Raw genomic sequence first — 12,229 nt, forward strand, 5'->3', positions numbered from 1 at the left:
ATACGAGAAACAGAGGCCCACAGAGCTCAAAAATTTAACACGGGTCTGTTCTTAATTTAACTAGTCTATTCTTTGAATTTTTCCCCCCATGAAGTTTGAAGATTGGCACTCATCCTGAATCTTAATAGTGGTCTGAAATCATTTTTGAGCTCAGTTTCAACACAGCTGGAGGACAGATCCTGGCATACTAAACTACATTTTCTTACATTTAACTTACATGGAAAATATTACATGTAGTGTGTTAATTTCTACTACATAATTATAATGACGTCAAGTTGCTTCTGTAATGGAATAGCCCTGACCTAACCTGAGCTGGGTCAAAAGGTTCAGGATCAATTTCAGGAAAGTCTTACAAAGGGCACTGCAGAGGATTTGTGACATGTCTTGAAAATCAGTGTTCACTTGAAGAAAGTGTGTGTGGCTGTTACAGGAACCTCTTTGATTAATGTATAGTATTTACTTTTAGTTACTGATGTAAATAGATAGGCACTAGTTTTTCTTTCTCTTTAAACTCCAAAAGTTAGAGAATCTTTTTATGTATTTTGCTAAATATCAAGATTATGGAATTGTCTTTTCTGTTCTATTTTAATCTAATCTCAGACAGTTTAGTAACTGCTTGATCTGGTCAGGGTTGCAGTTTATCCAAGTAACACTGGGTGCAAGGCAGGAGAGCTCACCCCACTTGTTCACATCTAAGGGCAATTTAGTCTAAGTATGTAGGAGGAAACCAGAGAACCCTGAGTAAACCCACACAAACATGACCAGAACTCGACACATACCCCTTTCCACCATGGCCATAGCCAGCTATGAGGCCACCAAGGTCCGGACCTCGGTCATTTTTAAGAGCTGAAAATACATTTGTACGCTAAATATTCAACTGGATAAAAAAATAAAGAATAACATTAAAACGTCTCTGTAAAAAGTGCATTGTTAATTATGTTAAACGTTGATTCTGTCTTCTGTGTCTGTTTCGTGCATGCGGCTCTGAGACCAAGAACACAAAAACGACCGAGTGCGCGACTCGGGGGAGGAACGCAGTGCAGTAGACACGTTTTTTTCATGGTAACCATCAACGCACTTTCATGAAGCTGTTAAATTTACATTTTCGAAGCAGCGCAGTTGTAGCCTACCTTGTTTGTGATTTTAAAAATAAATAATTCGATAAGCCAAAGCAATAGATTGGAAAGTTTCAACTTATGTTTGCCTTGGATAACTTTGCCTAAAACATGGTGGTGTATACTGATTTTTTTCCCAGAATTTTTTTTTTTTTGTGTAGGTGTAACGGATGCCAGATTGTGAATGCATCTTAGTTACATAGGCTAAATGGTTAGGGTATCTTTTGTCCTCATTGCTTGGGCCAGATCAAACCATTAAACAAGCTTAAATTATTCTTACTCTTGCCACATACATGATTTTTTTTTCAAAACTGATATTCAGTTCAAACACCATTAAAAGTAATTTCAGGAATAGATCTCTTGTGTGACGTGTAATTCACCCTTCTCATTTAAATATGTCGAAAATTTTTCGCACGCACATCACAGACCTCGGTGATTTTAAAATGCTGGCAGCCCTACTTTCCACCAACTAGTTCTGTGCTGGTGCTGGTGCCAGTTCCGAGTTGGTTAAGCTTGTGAACCTTCTAAGAACCAATATACTTTTCTACAGCCTAGAGAGACACCATAAAGCAACATCATTATGTCAGCTGTGTACAGCTCTGTTTTCCCAACAACGCTAGAGCCAAGTACTACAACAACAACAACAACAGTAGACTACATTGCCTTTTTACAAGTGTTGCTTCTGGGGTTGCGTGCATACATTGGCATCTAAACATGACTTTAGGTGGTTTCATTGGTCATGACAATCCCACCCCCGGCCCCTGATGTATGCAGTTCTTGGTTCTAGACCAACAAAGTATTGGTGCCTTGCTGGAACCAGTTTCCTGGCTGAGAGACGGTTCTTTGTCTGATGAAACACAAAGAACTGGTTCAGAAAACAACTTGAGCTCATGATTGAACCCAAGACCCTGGAGCTGTGAGACTTAGAAACAGTCTGTTATAGGGTTCTACATAGGGTTCATCCAGAAGGACAATCTAAAGAACCATTAAATCTTAGTGTAATGGTAATAAAAATAATGGAGGGACAATCTTCTAGGACCACTGTGGACTAGGTTGGCCTGCGATCGGGATGGCTGGAGGCAGACTGGGGAGATGTTCCTCCTTCGGGAGAGAAACAAACCCTAGATTGATTGACTTATTGATTGAATTAAAACCAGCAAAAAAAAGGTAACTTATTTTTTTAAATGTAGGTGCCCTCAAACTTTTGATGGAAATATTGTACACATGTCCAGCATTGGTATAATTTCAGTGAAACCCCTGGGGGAATATACAGCTTTTAAGTGGGTTCAGTCACAAGAAAAGCACTAATTCTAGCCTTGCCGCAGGAGCCTCTCTAGTGTCTGCTTGTCCTGTCGCTGATCGTTTTTCACTCTGCTCCAGTTTCCGAATCGGTACGCTTTGGGTAGCCTGCAACACTCAGGAGAAGATGGATCAGCCCAGTGGAAGTGAAGGAAGTAAGGACACCTAATTCATCATCTACACTCATCTTACATCCCATTCCCCTGGTTTAATTGTACATGCTCATCTACTGTCTCCTACTGGATCGTAGCTGGGCTTCAATGCAGAGAGCATTTGTGGGGCATTTGGACATGACCTTGTGTTCAGGAGTATGTTTTAACAACTACAATCTTGTTGAGCAGAAACTTTCGAGCTACACTATCTTGTCTGGTCTATTTCACTTTTGTTTCCCACACAAACAGAGAATGGATCACATTCCTGCACTTTTTTTTTTGGACCTTTGTAGTTGTGTGTGTTTAGGCTACTGTGCTGGATGTATGTGAGAACGATCTATTTCCAGATAGTGAAAGGTTATTCTCAAGTCAACCTTGATTACACGATTCCTGATCCTCACACACTTGAGGTTTTTATTCTCACGGCTTCACGAGTTGTTCGGTGATTATCATGTCGACCTTCATGTTATCAAATTGAGTGTCTCTACATAATCACGCCACTTGTCCTTCACGTTACAGGCTGTATAGGTAAGACAGTAGTGTCAGCTTGTGTCAGAGAAGCAAATAAGATTCGACATTAGAAGAGATGTGTCATTTGCTTTTTAGAAGATACATTACTAGGATTCCTAGCAGTAATAAATGTGTCGCATCACTCACAAGAGAAGCTACCTGAAATACACTCTTTGCCCATGAGCCAAGCTCCCTGAAATACATCTTCCTCATTCATCAGCTGCAGAGTGGGCACCAGTGCACACTTGCTGTCTGACAAAGCAGACAGTTTTTTTTCCACATGGGACCTGTTTCTGACAGGGAAGCTTATACTAGGAATCAGAGAGCACAGTAAGGTGCAGTGAACCATCATCCGAGATGGCTGAGAATTCTTATTGTTAAATGTTTAATGATATGTCAGACACCAGGGCAGCAATATTGTGACTTATGTCTTTTCAGCTGGTGAGATGGGTACAGAGGAGCCCCATTTTTAGCCTTTGGGATGGGATCTTAATGATCGTGGTACATGCAGGCCCTGCTCTCTGCCTACAATATGAAACCATGGATGTAGAATGAATGATAATTGTAACCTATGTACTGTGCTATATAGTGCTATATAGTGTCACTTTGAACATGTCAAGTAAGCATGAGATTTCTACATCCGAAGTTTTCTTGTTAGAATTATGCTGGGGTTTTCAAGTGTAACCAGTAGATGGGGTCGTGATGTGCTTAGTCTCACTGATGGAGTGGAAGGAAAATGGAAAATGTTATTTTTATGCCTGCTGAGTGAGAAGAGACCGAACTACTACCACAAACCATACACTGAATATATCTCAAAATGTTATTTTCAGTTAGAATCACATGTGATCGTTACTTTTTATTTTAACATCATTAGTTTTAGTGAGGGTGGCACGGTGGTGCTGTAGTTAGTGCTGTCACTTCACAGCAAGAAGGTTCTGGGTTCGATTCTTGCAGTTGACGGGGTCCTTTCTGTGTGGAGTTTGCATGCTCTCCCTATGCCTGTGTAGGTTTCCTCAGGGTGCTCTGGTTTCCTCCTACAGTCCAAAGATAGCTCATTAAGTCAGCTGGCTACTCTAAGTTGCCCATGAGTGTGAATGGTTGTTCGTCTCTGTGTTCGCCGTGTGATAAATTGACAACCTGTCCAGGGCGTATCTCACCTCTTGCCCAATGTCAGCAGGGATTGGATCTGACAGATACGTGGGATGGATGGATGGATGGATGGATAGATAGTTTTAGTGAAATGGAGTGACCTTGTATGGACAAGGTTTGAATAACAAGTACCATCTGAGCTAGATTAGGATTAGGACACAGCCCTCTTCTGTCAGTCCTAAGAAACTGTGTGACAGATTATCAGAACTCAGACTCAGAGCTATGTTATCTGTCTCAGTCAGCAGGACTCAGGCTTGTAGTACTCGAGTCCAGGACTCGTTCCCTAATTTTAAGGACTCATGACTCGACTTAGACTTGAGCGCTGATGACTCAGACGTGGACTCGGACTTGTGCATTAACTGCATTCGGACTTGTAAATTGTAGACAAGGACTCGGATTTTTTCTTTATTTTTTCTAACATGCCATAATAATTTGGCATAAAATATTTATATCTACGTTAATTTTTGTACTAATTTCGTGCAAGAGCGTCACACCTGTGCGCCTTGGCGCGTACATCAGATAGATTAGCGGACAGCGCGCACACCAAGTGGACTCTTGTGTGTGCTCCGTAAACGACTCACACCTGCACAGGATTAAGGCACAATCAGCACGCCTATATAAAAACTGTGAAAACACACTTACTTTGCGAAGTATTGAGTTGCATTGCTGACACATTACCAAGCCTTATTTCCTTGTTTGGTTTCCTGATCCCTGTTTGTGCCTCGCTCGATCTATTGCCTGTTTCACTGTTTTAAGAGTTTGCCTGCCGTTCTGGATTGTTTACCGTCTTCACTTGTATTAAGAAACACACCTTCTGCACTTACATCCGTCTCCTAACCATCTCTGACAGAATACTTCACACTCCCTGACAAAGAGAATGCACATTCACCTGTTCATACGTCATGTTCAGGAACAAGCTAATGTTAATGGCACTAAAACAGCCACCGTCAAATGGTGCGGTTGGAGTCTTGGACTCGGAATGAACTTGGATCAATAGTGGACTCGACTCAAATTTTTTTTTAATGACTTGGAATTGAGGGGCGGCACGGTGGTGTAGTGGTTAGCACTGTCGCCTCACAGCAAGAAGGTCCGGGTTCGAGCCCTGTGGCCGGCGAGGGCCTTTCTGTGCGGAGTTTGCATGTTCTCCCCGTGTCCATGTGGGTTTCCTCCGGGTGCTCCGGTTTCCCCCACAGTCCAAAGACATGCAGGTTAGGTTAACTGGTGACTCTAAATTGACCGTAGGTGTGAATGTGAGTGTGAATGGTTGTCTGTGTCTATGTGTCAGCCCTGTGATGACCTGGCGACTTGTCCAGGGTGTAACCCGCCTTTCGCCCGTAGTCAGCTGGGATAGGCTCCAGCTTGCCTGCGACCCTGTAGAACAGGATAAAGCGGCTAGAGATAATGAGATGAGATGAGACTTGGAATTGACTCGGACTTGAACACTGGGGCCTCGAGACTGGACTCGGACTCAAGGTTTAGTGACTCGACTATAACATTGGCAGGACCACTGTGACAGCAGTCCAGTGGCCATAATGTCCATTATATTTTCCATTAAAATCCACCTCACTTCATACTGAATCTGTAGATCATACTGTTGTGATTGTTGATAAACAGTTGAGCTGCAGAGAATAAAAATGAGCACTCGTTCTCATACCATGCACTCATAACATGCTTGAATTTGAATTTTGATTTCACAACGAATTTTAAATCTCCTAGGACAGGATGTGTCTAATTAATTGGATTATTGAACCCCGGAAGTATGCCTTGAACCCCGGAAGTGTTGCTCTTGACATTTGTAAATAGAGAAGCATTATATTGTATGATATGAGATTAGACTGTCAGTGAATGTTTTGACTCATCCACAGGCTTTCCCTTTCCCAACAGACCATCAAATCCTACCTTTCTACTTGTGGATTAGAAGATAAGCACATGCAAAAGTTCAGCCTGAAGTGGAAAACATAATCAGGATTAGGCTTTAGTTGTTTGATGTGAAATACAAATATGATTTGCTCCCTGAGTATAATTCAGTTACTGTTAGTGATTTCTTTTTTTAAATTAACCCATGATGGGTGAGAGTGGCACACAGTGCTCTGGAAGATCATTTTAAGTTGTCTGTTTTACTATCTGTCTTTAGATGTCATCTTCAAGCTCTGGTCAAACCTGGAGCACATCCACTACCATTGGAGTTGCCCCAAAAAAGTAAAAATCCTAGGAAAAGGTCATATAAAGGTCATACTATATCTGATCTATTCTCTGTTAGGGTAGTGGGCTGTGACAGCCTGCAACTAGTTGGAGACACAACAATTGCGATAAAATATGCGAATTAGCGACAATTTTCACTTGGAATCACACTGAATTGATATTCGCATATTTTATCGCAATTGTTGTGTCTCCAACTAGTCGCAGGCTGTCGCAGCCCAGTGAGATACACTCGCACTTCCTGTCTCACGGAAACTGACTTAAGAAGGGTTTGTGACAGCTTTGCAACACCAGTGACGCATTGAGACAAATTTTGTCGCACTAATTTTTTGAACATGTTCAAAATTTCAGTGACGAAGGAGCGACACTTTGCAACTCATGCGAGGAAATTGAGAAGCCCCGCGAATGTTTCAAGACACTTTTGAAACTCTCTCGCAAATGACATTCGCAATTTGTCGCAAGCTGTCACAGCCCAGTGAGATACAGGCTTTAGGCTGCATATCTGAACCCAGGTATTCATCCATGGACTACTCTTACCTGAGTGAAGATTGTCAAGTGCAAATCAAAAGATAGCCATCGTATGCTCACTTCAGGTGAAACACTATTTTGCAACCACCTGGAAGACAGGTATCTACAGTGGGACATTGGGTTAAAAATCTTTCTAACGGCTTAGGCATGGAAAAACTAACTTAAAATTCAGAGTGTTTTTTTTTCTTCTTTAATATGGGGGACAATTTATTAAATATCTTAAAAGTTACCCATCAAGAGGTTTGCTGAGTACCTGAAAAATGAGTATGTTGTCCTGTATAAAGATAATGTAATGTCTTTCAGCATAACAGTTACATAGGAATTGCAGGGTTTTCTTTCTTTCTTTCTTTTTCCTTTTCTATTTTTTAGCATACTGTATGTGTGTATGTAGACCTGTGTAAGTGTATGTGTTGTATTAATTCTGAAAAACCCATTAAATACTGCATATTTCTCAAAGTAAATAAATCAATAAATAAAAACCTTGAGCGTATTTAACAATTATTCGCCAAAGGTGAAGTGAATATCGGTGAACAGTAACCGAGACTAAGTCAAGGTTATTATTCACTGATATTCTCTGAGCCTGAGGCAAATAATTGTTGTAGTATAAATACACAGGTGATTATTTTAAAAAATCATATAAAATTTTTTTTTTTTTTCAAATTTCAAAAGCGGCATACAAATGTAATAATGGTGCAGCACAGACTTGTCATTTATCTCTGTCAACTCACATAAAATACTTTGTTTTGAAATAGATAAAATAAATCACAACTCCGCCTTACTTTTGAATAGTTTTAGACCAAACTTCGTAGCATCTTTAGTGCTTTTATGGACAACATTTTCTTTCATAATTTGTAATTCTTCCTCACTTATGGTGACAAAGCGATTGGCTGCCGTTTTGCCGAGTCGCTTGAGGTGATTATCGAAAAATGGTCTGAGTTTCTTGACTAATCAGCACGCACGATTTTCTATAATCCCCTGCATATTTATACTAAATGGAATTATATACTCACAGGCCAATTTATTAGCCACACCTGTACCTACACCATGGTATGGCTGATGGTACCAGAAGAGCTCATTTGTATTTCAGAACATACTAATTGGAAAAAGATGAGGTGACGTTTTCCTGTAGCCTCAGATTCCTGTTTTTGGTTTGATAGATGTGGAACCCGATGCGGCCTTCTGCTGTTGTAGAAAATTAACAGTTCAACATGGTGTTGTGCATTCTGAGATGCTTTTCTGCTCAAGCCGGTTGTATAGAGTGGTTATTTTAGTTACTGTAGCCTTTCTGTCAGCTTGAACCAATCTGGCCAATCTCCTTTGACCTTCTCTCTCACCAACAAGGCAATTCCTCCTGCAGAATTACCACTCATTGGATGTTTTTTCCCCTTTTTTTGGTTTTCACATCATTTTGTATAAACTCTAGAGACTGCTGAGTGTACAAATCCCAAGAAATCATCCATTTCTAAAATACTCAAACCAACAACCATGTAACGGTCAAAATCACAGAGATCCCATTTTCCCCCATATAGTATACGAAGAGTATGAGCTACACCTCAATTCTAGCTCAATACGGAATTGTATTTTACTTACTATATGTGTCATTTTATGGTTTTATTTATGTAAAACCCCTGAAAGAAACAAAAGTCTCAAAAGGCAACACTCAAAGCCAGAGATACACCATGGTCACGTGATAGGAAAATGCGCATAAACTACACAAGGCTAATGGGATAATGATAAGCACGCAGACTTCAAGGCTTGAAAGAAATCATCACAAGCACAATGCTGGAGCAAAGTCTGTAGGTTTATCAGGGTTATTTATAGATGTGTGGGTTATTGTGAACAGGTGAGTCCTATCACGAGATCAGGAGATTGTGAACTGGTGTAGGTCTTTGTTTAGTCGTGTGTTTGATGATCAGGTGACAAGGTCAAAGAGTTCACTCTGGGAGCTGATCTCAGGTCAGGGTGGCATGAGTGGCATTAGTGACACTCGTGATGAATGTCAGTTTTATAAGCTACTGTGGAAGAAGCTTTTTGGGAAAGAAAAAAGTTCCTGTTTTGTTTGTGGTTTAATAAACTCTTAATACAGTAATTCATGATCTCTTTGAGATCCTGTGTGATGCCCATATTATATTCTTGTCTTAAAGGCATGTGTCCTGTGCACCAGGAGGAAGACACAGTCTATGGTGTGTACTGTATCAGTCTTTTTTTTTCTCTTTTGTGGTTTGGGATTTGTAATTGCTTATTCCATTACGCTGATTTGGTTTTTGTCAGTCTTTCCATATTTCTCTGACTTGTAATGGTCAAGAACTGGAGATTTGTTTGTATGTGTCATGGCTCACGTAATCTTTAACCTTTAGAACAGAGCAAAGGCTTATTTTCCCATTGCATAGGAATTAGTCATAGCTCAAGAGACTGTGTCTGTAGAACAGTGACAGTGGTGATAAACTTGTTGACTTGTTGATGACGACACTCACCGTCCACTTTAATAGTATAAACTCTAGAGCCTGTTGTGTGTGTAAATCCAAGGAGAGCAGTAGTTTCTGAAATACTCAAACCAGCACATCCAATACCAACATCCATGTCACAAAATAAGTCACAGAGATCATAATTTTTCTTTATTCTTTTTATTATTATTATTATTATTATTATTATTATTATTATTATTATTATTATTAATGTGAAGATAAACTAAAGCTCTTGACTTTTATCTGCATGATTTTATGCATTGTGCTGCTGCCACATGACTGGCTGATTGGATGTACAGGGACAGTCCAATGTATGTTGTGTGCATAATAAAAGTAAATAGTAGAACTGTATGTTAAACTGGACAGTATGGTACAGTACAGGAATTCTGATAATAGAAGTGAGTTGTGAGAAATGAAGATAGCAGTGACTTAAATATATGAATAATAGTATCTCATCTCATCTCATTATCTGTAGCCGCTTTATCCTGTTCTACAGGGTCGCAGGCAAGCTGGAGCCTATCCCAGCTGACTACGGGCGAAAGGCGGGGTACACCCTGGACAAGTCGCCAGGTCATCACAGGGCTGAATAATAGTATACTTTGTGTAAACAGTTCGTTGGGTAAATAAAGTGTCGAGTGTGGTAGTTTAGTGCAGTCTGTACATTTCAGTGCATATTATAATGAAGGATTTTTTTATCCCCATCTGTCAAGACCTAGGCGAGACAGCAATTATATCTTTTACAAATTAAAGTGGCTCTTAGACATCTTAGGTCAGCCTTCGTACTTGAGCAGATGTGATTTTTTTATTATCCTGTGAATCTCATTTTCTCTCCCTGATACCTGCAGTTTCTCTGTCATTACTAAAAGTTGTGGAGTTGGGCATGCTCTTTACATGTTTAGTCATTTTTCCTTCAAAAAAATCTTATTAGTTCCACAGTGGAAATACCCCACTTGTATTTTTCATATGAGCTCCATCTGGGACATGGAGAACCAAAACCGTGACATAAATCTCTATATGTCACTCGTGAGGAAGTTGATGAGTTGTTTTGATAAATTTGGGGACTTCTTGTTTGTGAATGTGTCGATATAATAAAAAGAAAATCACACGTTGGCTTGAAAATATGAAGTTTATCTTCTCGTGTTGAAAAACTCGCATTTTTCATATGAAATACATCGTGGATCTGAGTGACATATATAAATAATATTAGCTGGCATTGAGTGGTATATCAGATATATTCCATTCAGCTAGCATGATACTGAATGAGTCGAAGACGAGTTCAATATCATGCTAGCTGAATGGAATATAATACACCATGAAAAAAAAGCCAGCCAATATTATTATTATTATACATACACATTCCTTTTGGGTGTTCAACGTGTCTTTCTCTTTCAAAATTCTCTCAAAATCTTCTGTATATAATGAAGCAAACATGGCGGCCATGTTTGTTTACAAATTGTCACAGTTGCTCGCTAGCATGGAAATATTATGTTTCTGACATGTGACGTCATGTTGTCTTGACAACCGTGTAATACTGTAAACCATATTCAACACTCATTCTTCATTGGGTAGAGTGACATAATACATGTAAGATAAGCGATATGCTAACAATATCACATGCTATCAAACCAAATGAATGAAAAGCCAGCCAATATTATTATTATTATAAATACACTTCATATCAGCATTCTCGAAGGCCAACGCTAGCTTACTCGTGACTCGGTGCTGTTAGCATGGCAGTCCAGTTACATTCTAGCTGGTGTAGTGTTAGCGCAGTCAAGCCGATTATTATTATTATTATTTATTTATTTATTTTTCTCTCTGTGTAATTTACTTAGTTACTTTTAAAATCAACATCGACAGCTACACAAAATGGAGTGCCCTGGCAGACAAAATTCTCTCAAAATCTTCCGCTTTTAACGAAGCAAACCTCACAGCCATGTTTGTTTACAAACTGTCAGTCACTCACTAGCGCGGAAGTTTTACATCTCCGACAAGTCTTTTTTCCAGTTTTTCGATGTCCATTGGTATGTTTTTCTCTTGTAAATATGTGTGAAGAATATATAATGAAGCTTTGGTGGCCTTTCGGGTGTTCAGCTCGTCTTTAGTTTCAGTTTTCAGTTTATTTATTTAGTGCTTAAACCTAGCACTGGATTAGCCTCATCTTCTCTCTTTCCCGCCCAACAAAGAAATGATTGTGCACATGCACAGCATAAAAGTTTTGTCATTGGATCTTCGCATGAGCTCTGAAGTGTGATGTCGTGTCGTCTTGACAATGTGCAATATTATAACAAAATTGCATGCTCATTCTCCATTGGGGAGAGTGGCGTAATACATGGAGGATAAGCGATATGATAACAATATTGCATGCCATCAATAAACCCACTAGACGGGAATAGAATACATGTTTTTATTCCATGGAAAAAGTGGCCTGTGTGTATAATAATTACCAGTATTTCACTCTGATGATGTCACTCCCAGTGTTTTCCTGCTGACTTAGACACGCATTGTCAAAATAGCGAACTGGTTCAAAATTAAAATTGTTTTCGATTTTTTTTTTTGTGCATGTGTCCATATAATATAAAGAATATTACACTGTGGTGCAAAGATATGGAGTTTATCTTCTTGCCTTGAAAAACATATCACTCGTTCACTCACTTGTGATATATACATTCATAAACTTCATATCTTTGTGCAACCGTGTAATATATATATATATATATATATATATATATATATATATATATATATATATATATATATATATATATATATATATCGCGGCACGGTGGTGTAGTGGTTAGCGCTGTCGCCT

Source organism: Neoarius graeffei, chromosome 16, assembly GCF_027579695.1.
Source record: "Neoarius graeffei isolate fNeoGra1 chromosome 16, fNeoGra1.pri, whole genome shotgun sequence".
Taxonomy (NCBI): domain Eukaryota; kingdom Metazoa; phylum Chordata; class Actinopteri; order Siluriformes; family Ariidae; genus Neoarius; species Neoarius graeffei.